This window comes from Lissotriton helveticus, chromosome 10 (assembly GCF_964261635.1).
Source record: "Lissotriton helveticus chromosome 10, aLisHel1.1, whole genome shotgun sequence".
NCBI classification, from domain to species: Eukaryota; Metazoa; Chordata; class Amphibia; order Caudata; family Salamandridae; genus Lissotriton; species Lissotriton helveticus.
Window position 1 is genome coordinate 178,467,873 of NC_136071.1, and position 12,738 is coordinate 178,480,610.

At 43.3% G+C, this 12,738-nt stretch overlaps 1 protein-coding gene across 4 annotated transcripts in view; it reads right to left on the reverse strand.

Annotated features, from left to right (window-relative positions):
• RNF216 (ring finger protein 216) overlaps positions 1–12,738 on the reverse strand; it is an 853,926-nt gene that overhangs the window by 750,937 nt on the left and 90,251 nt on the right. The gene's annotated exons all lie outside the window — the stretch shown is intronic.

Genomic DNA, 12,738 nt, shown 5'->3' on the forward strand with positions numbered 1-12,738 from the left:
CGGTCCCGCTGTTTCCCCGCGTCCTGCGGAAGCCGGCATTGCTTTTCCACAGGGGGAGCTGAATCTAAGATGCTGCTCCCCCTGTGGAAAAGCAATTTGCAATGTCACTGACCATGTCATGAATGATGTAATATGTGACATCATCAGCAGTGGATTGCGGGCGCACAAGTTATAGTTAGTACAACTAACTATAACAGGGGAATTTCAATTGTTTTATATGAGTGAAATGTCTAGCTAACTAGAACACCCCTGAAACCTATGGTTTTTTCATTGAATTCCTTTTTTTTTTTAATGCTAATTCCTAACTATAACAGGTGTGAAACCTATGTTTTTTTTCAGTGAATTTCCAAGGTTTTTTTAAATGATAATTTTTGGATATATTTATTGTTATTTTTTTGAATATTTTTTAACTACTTTTTAAAAATCTTTACTTTTAGAAATGTTATTTTTTAATTACATTTCACATTTTTTTTTAGATTAAAATGAATTTTTATTTTATATTGTTTATAATGTACTTAAATTATTATTATTTTTTATTTGTATTATTTTTTTTCTCATTTTAGGGTCGCTGTCTAGGATCCACGTAGGGTGTGCGACGGGTACAACTTTTCCAACGCGTTTGCTATGCGACTTCGTCGCGACTCCTGACGCATATGCGAGATGTACGTATTACGCCACTTCCTGGGACATCTTCTGTAAACAGATGAGTAAAAGCGTTTTGGTTACAGTAGTGATTTTTAGGGAATATTATTGTATTTTAAAATTTGACAATGAGATATTATATCCGAATCCCATCTGTGTGTCTACCCCCTAGGCGTAGCCTTCACTTTCCGCATGCATGTTTGTGGTAGCACATGCGTGTTAATGTTGCACATGCGCACAATACGTCCCACCATCTGGCCGTGTACTCCTAACGTATTTCATTTTATTTGCGCATGCTCAATTACAACATGCCCAATCAAAGCTCTCACACCGAGTGACATCATGCTCAACCAATCATCGTTCTGCAAAGCATTTATAACCTTCCAACCTTCTCGCACTTTTCCTATTCCGCAGTCACAGCCATTGATAGTGTTCGTATCCACTTCTTCCTAGGTGAGCACTTTTTAAGGGTAATTAAGTTAATTAATCTGAACGATCTTTAAGTACCGCATAAATGCAAATTTTTGTTCGATTTGGCAATTCTGTTTTTAAGCACGCTTTCCTGCTTTTTTATATTGTTAAAGTTGACTTTGTAACCTTTGTTTCTATCCAAAACACTTAATCCTGCTGCGTTTCTTTAATTTGCCAACCACCACGTGGCCGCTCCAGCAGCAGTGTGCTAAGTGTTGTTCGAGTTAATGCGATTTAGTTTTTCTCGTGTAAGTACTGCGTTACGTGCCCCATGCACTGCAAAAATAATGTTTTCAGCAATAGTGTATTTTAGCACGGTTTCCAGCTCTTGTATGTCGAATAACTTGCCTTGATGGCCGTTGTTTCTGGGAAAATCAAATTTAAATCTGCCGCCTTTCATTATTTAAGTAGTGCTCCACGTGCTGCTTCCTCCCCATGCACTGCACATGTAATCGATTGGCCAATGTTGTATTTTAGCACACTCTCCATATTTTTTATTAACGTTAAACTTGATTTGCTTTCCTTTCTTCTGTGCAAATAACTTAATCCTGCTGCGTTTCTTTAATTTGCCAAGCGCCACGTGGCCACTCCAGCAGCAGTGTGCTACGTGTTATTCGAGTTAATGCGATTTAGTTTTTCTCGTGTAAGTACTGCGTTACGTGCCCCATGCATTGCAAAAATAATGTTTTCGGCAATAGTGTATTTTAGCACGGTTTCCAGCTCTTGTATGTCGAATAACTTGCCTTGATGGCCGTTGTTTCTGGGCAAATCAAATTTAAATCTGCTGCCTTTCATTATTTAAGTAGTGCGCCACGTGCTGCTTCCTCCCCATGCACTGCACATGTAATCGATTGGCTAATGTTGTATTTTAGCACACTCTCCATATTTTTTTTATTAACGTTAAACTTGATTTGCTTTCCTTTCTTCTGTGCAAATAACTTAATCCTGCTGCATTTATTTAATTTGCCAAGCGCCACGTGGCTGTTCCCGCAGCAGTGTGCTATGTGCTGTTGAAGTTAATGCGAAGTAGTTTTCCTAGTGTAAATAGTGCGTAACTTGCCCCATGCATTGCAAAAGTAATGTTTTCTGCAATAGTGTATTTTAGCACAGTTTCAAGCTCTTTTATATCAAATAACTTGCCTTGGTAGCCGTTGTTTCTGGGCAAATTGGTTAATCCTGCCGCCTTTCATTTTTTAATTAGTGCACCACGTGCTGCTTCCTCCCCATGCACTGCGCATGTAATCGATTGCCTAATGTTGAATTTTAGCACGCTCTCCATGTTTTTTAATAACACTAAACTTGTATTTGCCCCTGTTCTAGTTCATTATACAGATGTGTCAAACATGGGACGTAATGGTCGCCACAAGCTGTGTATTCCTGCCCATGCACTATCCCAGATAGAGGTCAACAGCTCGACACACCAGATCCACTGACTGCTCTCCATATGCTGTCAGCCGAAAATTACAATAGACCTAATAGAGTTATCAGATTTGACTCTAACATTTCATGATAGAAAATGTATAATACTCTAGTGGTGTCATAAACTTCGGATTACTCGGTACCTTGTTTTGGCTTTGAATGTTTTTTTTATAAAAAAGCACAGCTTAAATTTTGAACATAGTATAGTTCGATATTTCCATTAGGTTTGTGAATTTAAAATTATGTTTGTTATCTTGCCACTACAAATTGTTTTGAACAGTTGTGACTGTCTTATGTACACGATGGGTAAAACCCTGAAAACATGTAAAAAATATTGCAAATTAACTTTACAATTTTTACCATTGCTGTTATGATGCGCTAATGTTCATCTTTATACATTTAAAGTCTTTTTAAACTTTCTATACTGTATGCAGCCAAAAAGATTCACAAATGTTAACGTATAACGTCAAAGTAATCTGCCACTAAAAAGCTGGCACCTGTATCGAACTAAACACTAATTAGGAAAGGGTACTTCCAATTTCGTAAAAAATATAAACTATACAAATAGTTATTTTAAATATGAGAAGAAAAGTGTGTGAAAGGGTGATGTTATTCAACTCCACATTAAGTTAGTAACAATTACCAATCATAACATCTTTCTTTTACTATCTTATAGATGTAGAGCTTCAGGGTGCATTATGTCCCAGCACGTGGTGAAAAACACACTGGTGACCGAAAGTTGAGCTTCAAATATTCTTTGCAGTCACTCTCCCTTCCTCTCTCCTTTGATAGAAAAAAATTACACACAATGTTAACTTCCTTTTTATCTTACAGGTTGTGTTTCACAAATTGGCGTTCCCCACCAACACCTCTAAAACGTAACATTCGAGGATTCTGCGATGATGCTTGGCCATCGTAACAACGTTTGAGAAGGCTGCTACGACACGTTGTGCACCCTCTTTGAATCACGCCAATGGCACAACGTGAGCAAAAAATGCTTGTTTCCGAAACAACGACAAATCATTTGTGAAAGGAGACAGTGGGTAGGGTACAGAAGCTTCACTGCGTAGGAATGTACAATTACCTCCGAGCAGTGACAATAGATCGATTACAACATTCTTTGAGGCAAATCTACAAGCCCCTTGCGCCACTTTTGTATGTACTATACTATGACTAACTCTATATACTATATTTCAGATCACTTAACTGGAGGGTGCACCATGCACCAGCACGTGCTTGGACACACAACCAAGGCAAAATGGTGAGCTACGAGTATTTTCTCCACTATTAACTGCTCCATCTATAACTTTCTCTCGCTCACAGTTTTAATTTTGTTTTCTCTCTTTCTTTCTCTCTCACATCGTTTGTTTCTCTTTTAAAGTTATGGACGCTGCTGTCCACTCTTCCGTGTACAACCAAAGATGAGTTCAAGTTCTGAACTCTGTTGGTCAGTGTATACATAAGGGAAGCAGAGCGGCCTAGATATACAATGCCTCCGATTAAATGCATTAGAAATAAAAGACCTTATTTACAAGTCCCTTGCGCCTCTTTTGCTTCACTTTCAACATGAGAAAAGTAACACAAAAGTGGCGCAAGAGTATTGTAAATAAGCCCTAAACAATATTGTCCTGTATAATAACTTGTTCTCTCATCTAATTCTGTCTCATGTCTGAATCATTTTAAAGACCTGTTGATCTGGAATGTAAATCTGACGCAGTAGGCACTTCCATACAGACACGCTTGAACGCAATCCTATAAGACAAGTGAAATTTATCAGGCACACTGCACAAGTTAAAATAAGAAAATATCTTCAAGTGTTAATTTGACTTGTAATGTTCACCTCATTTAGTCACATCGATCTAATTTTAAACACTCATTTTCTTTTTGATTTGCAGATTACCTACCGTACTTCTTTTGGAGTCCATATAACATTTTGTTTATTATATTTTGTTAAAGTTATGTTTCTAGGTATTTATTGTATTATCTTTACGTTTCCAGTTATTTATTGTTTTAATAAAAGTTAAAAAAAATACACGTCTTTTTTTCGGGGGAGAGGATGGGGGAGTGATCCCCAATAGAAATGATATTTATAATTTGAAGTATATTTCTGTGGCTAACTCTTTACCAGAGTTTATACCTACGACTAACGGTTCCTATGGAAAAGTTTAAAATCTCCAGCACAGTAACTTTTTTCCATTACCAACATAGTGTGCTGAACTTCTAACCTCTGTGCTCACTTAAGTGTTCCATGAACTGTTACTATGGTAACAGGCAGAAAGCCATTTGGGGGTAGGGTTGAAAGGTACTGGCTGTACAGAAACTGTTATAATTTCCCAGGATCCTCTACATGACAGAGGAAAGCAAAGTAAAACAAAACATTGTGTACACTTGCACCACTTTCGCGTCCAAGACCCCCCCCCCCCTGCAAAATTAGAATTGTGTGGGCCTCAGCGACCCCCCTCAAACTCCGGGAACCACCAACCCCGGAAAATTTGTGTATTGTGTAAGGCAGACTGCGTGGCACTTCGCCTGGTGCCCTCAAGAGTCCTGGACACCGCCACGCCCCAGGGCCGGCTCATGCAGTGTCACACCCCCAGGACACTGCTGTTTGCTCCCACTCGGTCATTAACTTAGAGCCCCAGAGGGTGGCGGTGCCCCGGGACAGTGTATGGGAGATTGGAACCCCCGGGGACTAATAACCTTTAAACCGCAGGTGCCCACGCTTTGTTTTTTTTCCTTTTGTCGCCGAAATGCGCGGATCCTACACGCATCGGGCGATTTTTTATTTATTTATTTATTTATTTATTTATTTTGGCCTAGACAGACCCCCCCAGGATATTGCGGCATAGATTTGCAAATTTAGCGGCACAAAAATGGAAATTTAGCGGCACAAAAATGGAAATTTAGCGGCATTTTTGCGGCCTTCATTTTACTTGAAATCATTCCTTTTCAGCCTTAAATCAATGCCAACTGATTTAGCAGAGTTTTCCACTGTGAAATAGGCATGTTTACAATCTTTGTTGCTCTACAGAAGCACAGCTCCAATCTGCACCTCGTGAGAGAGGTCCCTATTTCTCCCTGGGGTGTTCTAGCACCCTTGTATTCACCCCTGCCGAGGCACCGCTGCCTCCTGGACCCTTCCAGAATGTGCTACACCTGTGGGCCAAGAGGAGTGTTTGCCTCAGGGACAGAGTGAGTTTTCTTCTATACCAATCTGCAAGTCTCCATCTGCACATGACTTAGGTTTGGAATGAAGTCCACAATTAAGTAACAGCAGAGGGGTGTGTTCAGGGTTTTAACTGCTTCAGCGCTACCGCGTTTACCTGCTGTGCGCTGAAAAAGTAATAAATGGCTTGTTTGTGACAAAGCCAGCTCGTCATGAGCGCAGGGCAGGTAACGCCCATGACGAGCTGGCTTTGTCATTAGCGTCGAAGTGGTTAAGTAGGATGAAAAAACTGGGGGTCTCCCACAGGGGCGTGGCCCATGTAATTAAGGGCCTGGCTTAAAACACTTATGCTAAAAATCTGAACTTAGTATAGTGTGCTGCCCCAAATGGTATTTTGCTGCTTCTGTCCATTCATCCAGATTTATAACACAAAGTGGCCATGTAATTGATGACCTGCATATGTCTGCACTCCAGCGCTCCCTTCTGATAGTTATTCTGCCGCAGAAGGCTCCCATGGCTGGAAATTTACTTGCTCTCTCATTAATCGAAATGGGAATTTGTAATACAAACGTCGCTTGGCCAGAAGGAAGCAGAATATGGACGGCGGCAAGTAGTGACGTGTGCGCGCACAGCCAATTAAAGGGCATTGTTTGTTTTGCTGTCTCCTGGCAGACACTTTTTTGTAAATATCGCAGCCAAAATTGTATATATTGCGGCCATTGTGCTAGTCCCTATTCCACCCATCACATCGCAGCATGCCTTTATATTGTTAATAATGTATTTTTAGGTCTCGGCTGAGCCAGCGCGCATGCGCTGCTCTGCGAGGCTTTTAGTAAAGGCTTTTCCACGCTAAACACACGCTCGTGTGTGTGCTTTTGTTTTTTAGCACTTGCAATTGGCCTTTGCATGTGTCTTTCTAAGAAAGACAGCAGGCAATTGGTCCAAGGTGGGGCATGACCCGCCTTCTCTGTGCCCTGGCCTAGCCTTCTCAGAAGCGAGCAGTGACCCAGTTGCATTCCTTAAATTGTTTTCGGTGCGCATCTGTTACCAATTAGCGCGTTCGCGGTTGCCGCGCTGCCCCGTTTGTTGTTTCAGCTGGGCTGTGGCAAAGGATACAAATACCGGTTTATCAATTCAATTAGGTCTTACTCCGAACATTTTTTCAGGTAAACATGTGCAACTGCTGATGGGCCGACAATTAACAGTAAACTTGCGTAAGGTGAGCTTTAAATGCCCTTGTTGATTATTGCCTTTTAGACGCTGACAGGATAATCTTAGACTGTGTAAAAACGCCACTATCAGGCCAGCTGTTCCTACCACAGACACAGGCACTTGCAAGAGACCCTGCAAGGGAATGCCACATCTGACTGGCAGACACAATATCTCAGCCCTGTCTGCTTTAGAAAAACATTTCCTTTGTACAAAAAGATAAAATAAGAGGAGGTGTTAGAAAGCACATGCATGTATGTCTCTTGTGAGTGCCATTCATGAAAATCAACGTAAGTGAATTACATTAGCCAGAAATCCCATTTATATAATTGAAACGTCTTTTTAAAAAAAATGGGTGAGAGGCCTTCGGTTTGCTAATGGGCATCACGCTAAGAGAGACTCCCAATCTTCCCCACCTCACAAACCTTAATAGAAAAGTGGTTCCGCAGTGTTGGTTTGTAGAAGGACTTATTATGTCTACAGAATTATATGAATCCAGTCAGTGCTAGGGGGCGCTCGGCTGATTCTAAAGCGTGTTTTTCAAACACTTGGCAGAGAGTCTAGAAAACAAAGAGGGTTCCCGTTATTGCTTAACGATTCTATGCGAACAGAATTTTAGTCCAACGAAGTTCGCCTCAGCTAGGTGCAGCTCAACCAAAAGGTTTAGGGAGCGGTCTGTTAAATAGAATCTCGGGCTTCTTTTCAGATTCCACGTTTCGAGAGGATGTGGTCTCACGGCTAGACTGCAGACTTTGGAGTTGGGAAAATAAGGTTCGAGCCTCGGATTCGAATCCACATCCTGTGATTCTAGCCAAATCACTTATTATCCCCATGCCTACCAAAACAAAAAGAAACAAGCATTGGCATAGCCAATAGATCTCGCCTTTGGGACCTGCTGCATAACTAAATATTTACGAGGTCCCAAAGGCGAGACCTATTGGCTATGCCAATGCTTGCTTTTGTATAGCATGGCACACCACTGTGACTGCCGCGCCTTTGGTTTATATGCGGTCACATGTTTTTTTTTGTTTTTTGTTTTTATTATCAATTTACTTTTTGGTTGTTGTATTGAAACTCCCTATGCTGTGCTTTCACATCAATAGAGGTCACACCCCTATCTTTAGTCAAGCCATGTCCAAAGAAAGGTCCGCAGCCGCTATTAAAGTGAAACTGCTGCGTGAGGCGCTTTTACCAAAAAAAGCATTTGTTTGGCAACTTGACAAACAAATGCTTTTTTTTTTTTGTAAAAGCGCCCAATACCGTACTTTCACTTTAATAGCTGCCGAGGACCTTTATTTAGACACGGCTCATCTAAAGAAAGGGGCATGGCCTCTATTAACTTGAAAGCGCGGCATGGGGCACTTGTAAACAAGCATTTGCCATGCAATAGGTCTCGCATTTACAAGAGTTTGAGCTATTGACATTGTAAATGACAATGCCAATAGCTCAAAACTATCACAGATGTAAGACCCATTGCATTGCAAACACGTGCTATAAAACTTTTAAAAAGCGTTAGGAGAGAGCGTGTCCTGCCTGCAACTGCAGGCAGGACATAGAAAATAGTGCTTGGAGGCTGTAATTAAAGCCTACCGAGCAACACGACATGTAACGGGGTGTCGCCGAGAGAGGTTACAAAATGAGACAAGGCGGTACTAAGGAGGGACTACTAAGCCTTTTGACCAATGAACAGCTACAGTTTACAGTGGCCAATGAAAAATGTGGGAGGAGCGTCAAGTCCCTAACTCAATACAGCATGCTTTGCAGCGCATGCTTTGCAGCGCATGCGCTGCCCAGACTCCACTCAAAAATAAAAATGAAAGCACTTCCCTATATTAACTACATAGCTTTTAAGCTGTGAACCATCTGCCGCTGCGCACAGCCGAAAGCTGTTTGCATGAGGAGTTAGGTGCCCTCCATAAAATGGAGATTAAGTCTGGCAGAGGGACTCATTCTTGCACAGGGGTTAGTACAAGGATTGCTGGGTCTGTGGTAGAAAAGGGTCAAAGGTTTATAGAAGAGTATAAAAATTAGTGGCCACAGGGGTATTTAAGAACTTCACTGGTCGCCTTATGAGGCAGGTGGATCTCTGCTCATCCTAATGATTGCTTCTAGAGGAACAAGAGGAAGACAACTTAAACATTCTTAGAATTTCTGACTCCCTGCATCTTGTTTTAAGAGCAAAGGAAGCTGTTAAAAGGGGTGACCAATTTATGGTCTTAAAAAGAAAGCAATGAAAAAAAAAAAATCAGCGGTTCATCTCATGCTTTACATGCCAAGGACATAGAAAGTAATAGGAAGCCTTTCATCCTTTCAACTATCAGCACAAATACCTAAAATACAAAGTCTAAAGAAGACAAGAAGCTCTAGCACACACCACATCTATTCTTGTCCTAGAGACAGCCAATCTGAGCATTATAGGTGATCTTAATTTACATCTGGAATGCCCTGACTCCCAGGATATCAAACTTTTTGGGAGACATGGATGCCTGCCAACTAACTCAGCTAGTTGAGGGACCATCACATCTTGCGGGCCACTTAAACGATCCAATATTTTCTAATATCCTATCAAAGTCCACACCCCACTCCCTCTGACTTGGACAGATCATTTTCTCATCCCTATGTGCCTTGGTCTTGTCGGGGCGCCTTTGCGGACCTCTCATCAGCCTTCGATGAGGGGTCCCTGGCACAAACTGGACGCATCAACCTTTGTGTCCACCCTAAAATCGTCACGCCCCGATTGGCCCATTGATTTGGAGGCAGCTGATAGCGCTTTTAGGGGTTGGATGAACAATTGTTATTTACCTGTAAACAGGTGGTTCTCCAGTAATGGTGTCTTTCATAGATTAACATGCTTGAATTTTCCCAGTCGTCGAAGTGGGAGCCCTACGGTAAATAAAATAGCAATAACATACTAATAACATATGTATGTAAATACATAACACATAAAATATATACTAGAAAAACATAGCAAATACTCAAAAAACAATTCCTACATAGGAATACATGGAGAGAGAGAAAACACTTGTAACATATTCCTGTCATTATGTTAGTCCAAACTACAGCCAATCAGGCGCCAGCACACTTCAAGAACCTTCTCCTCAGAGCTCAGTCCCTCATATTTTCGTAGCACAAGAGTGACAAAAGAGTCGATGAGGAGAAGCGAGCCTCTGAGGGGAGGTGGGTGGGTCGCATGTTAATCTATGAAAGACACCAATACTGGAGAACCACCTGTTTACAGGTAAGTAACAATTGTTCTTCTCCAGTATTAGGGTGTCTTTCATAGATTCACATGCTTGAATAGAATAGAGAGCAGTAACAGCCGAAGAGGCCCGAATTGCCATGCAACAGCATGGAGAAAGTCAATGAGACAATAATACAGTCATGGAAGAACTGATAGCAATCATATAAAACCATAATGGAGGAGGGAAGACAGAGGCTCACCTTAGTTAAAAAGATGACAAAGTACTGCCTGTCCCACTGCTGTATCCACCTCGTTGATGGCATCCAGGCAGTAGTGTTTCGTGAACTTGTGCCTTTTGGACCACGTGGCTGCTCGGCAGATCTGATGAAGCGGCACACCAGCAAACATGGCGGTAGAGGATGACATCGCCCTGGTGGAATGAGCCCTCACTGAAGACTGTAGAGGCTTGCTGATGGCAGAAGACAATGGCTGAAGAAATCCAACGTGCAATAGTTGGTTTGGTAACAGAGCGCCCTTTACGCATGCGTCCATAGGCAATGAACAGTTGATCGGACCTGCGAAAGGGGGCTGTCCTGTTGATGTAAAATTTAAGGCACCCCTTGATGTCCAAAGAGTGCAGTCATTGCTCTGCCGGAGATGGAGGATCGGCAAAGAAGGTTTTCAAGAAAACAGGTTCATTTAGATGGAAATCCGTAGGCACCTTTGGCAAAAAAGTTGGGTTGGTGCGAAGCACCACACAGTCCGATTTGAATTGGAGAAAAGGAGGTTTAATAGTGAAAGCGTGAAGATCACTCACGCGACGAGATGATGTCAGAGCAAGGAGAAGGGCTACTTTCCAAGTCAAAAACTTTAAGTCCACCCTATGGATAGGCTCGAATGGCGCCTTCATTAGTTGAGCCAAGACGACATTGAGATGCCAAGTGGGAGGAGGATGCCGAAGAGGTGGGAACTTCCGGAACAGTCCTTTGAAAAACTGACGAATAACTCTGGAAGAGCAGAGAGAGGAGGAGCCATCCTGCCTGAAACAATAGATTGCCGCCATGAAAACCCTCAAAGTAGCATGGGAAAGCCCAGATTGAGCCAGGTGCAGAAAGAACGGAAGTAGCTGCTCCGGAGTAGAATGGATAGGATGGATATTAGCAGCCGCGCACCAATGACAGAACCTCTTCCATTTGAGCTTGTAGTTCTTAATGGTAGACGGAGCTCTGGCCTGAGAGAGAATGTCTCTGCATTCCGGCGAAATATTTAAATGCGCAAATTCAAGTGCTTAGGTTCCAGGCCGACAATTTGAGAGAGGAGGGTTCGGATGGCAAATCTGACCCTTGTCCATCGTGAGAAGGTCTGCTCGAGGATGGAGGAGGATGGGCTCGCACTGGGACAGAAGGAGCAACTCCGAGACCCACGCCTGTCGGGACCATCTGCGGGCGATCAGGAGAATGTGGCACTGCTGCCTCTGAATCTTCCACAGCACACGAGGCACCAGAGGAATCAGAGGAAATGCGTAGGCGAATAGATCGCACCAATTCATCAAAAGGGCATTCCGGCACGACCCGTGGTGGGGATGCCAACTTGCGTAAGATGGGCATTTCCGGTTCTCCAGGGTTGCAAAGAGATCCAGAGACGGACGACCCCACCGTTGAAAAAGGAGGTCGAGAGTTGGCTGATGCTACTCCCACTCGTGGGTCGACGACGTGGATCTGCTGAGGGAATCCGCTAGGATGCTGGAGACGCCTGGTAGATGCACCGTCGACAGGGTAACTTGATGACGGACTGCCCAATCCCAGATCGACTGAGCCAGCCGAGACAACAGTGGAGACTTGGTTCCGCCCTGCTTGTTGACATAGTGCATACTGGTGGTATGGTCCGTCTGAATGAGCACAGACTCCCTTTGAACCACAGGATGAAACGACTTGAGTGCCAGAAAAATGGCCATCAACTCCAGCCAGTTGATGTGCCAAGAATGCTGAAGCATAGACCATTTGCCCTTGATGGAGAGGCCTTGAAGGTGAGCACCCCAGCCTTCTAAGGAGGCGTCCGTTGTTAGCGTGAGTTCCGGCGTGGTGGAGAGGAAAGAAGTTCCCGTTGGATGGTTGCGCCCACCACCGGAGAGCTACTCATGCGAGCGGTGACACCGACGAGGTAGTTGAAAGAACCGGTGACCTGACGCCACTAAGTCCAATTCCTCCTGAATGGGGCGAGTCCGCAGCCTGCAATTTGAGATCAGTGCAATACAAGACGATGCCATCCCCAGAAATGACTTTAAGATCCGGAATGAAACGGACTGTTTTGGCCGAATCAGAGACACCAAGCGGAGGATTTTTTGTTGACGCCCTTGGGATACGAATGCCTGTGCAAGCGTCGTGCCTAAAGTGGCTCCCAGAAAGTTCCTGCGTGGAGCCGGGGCGACCTGGGACTTGTCGGCATTGATGGCGAGGCAGAGAGATCGAAACACGTCCTGACAAAGGTGAGTGTCTTGAAGCAGCTGTGTGCGAGACTGACTTGAGGAGGCAGTCGTCCAGATAAGGAAAGATTTGGACGCCTTGGAGACACAGGTAAGCCACCACTGGAGCCAATACTTTCATGAAGACACGAGGGGCGGATCGGAGGCCGAAAGGCAACACCTTGAACT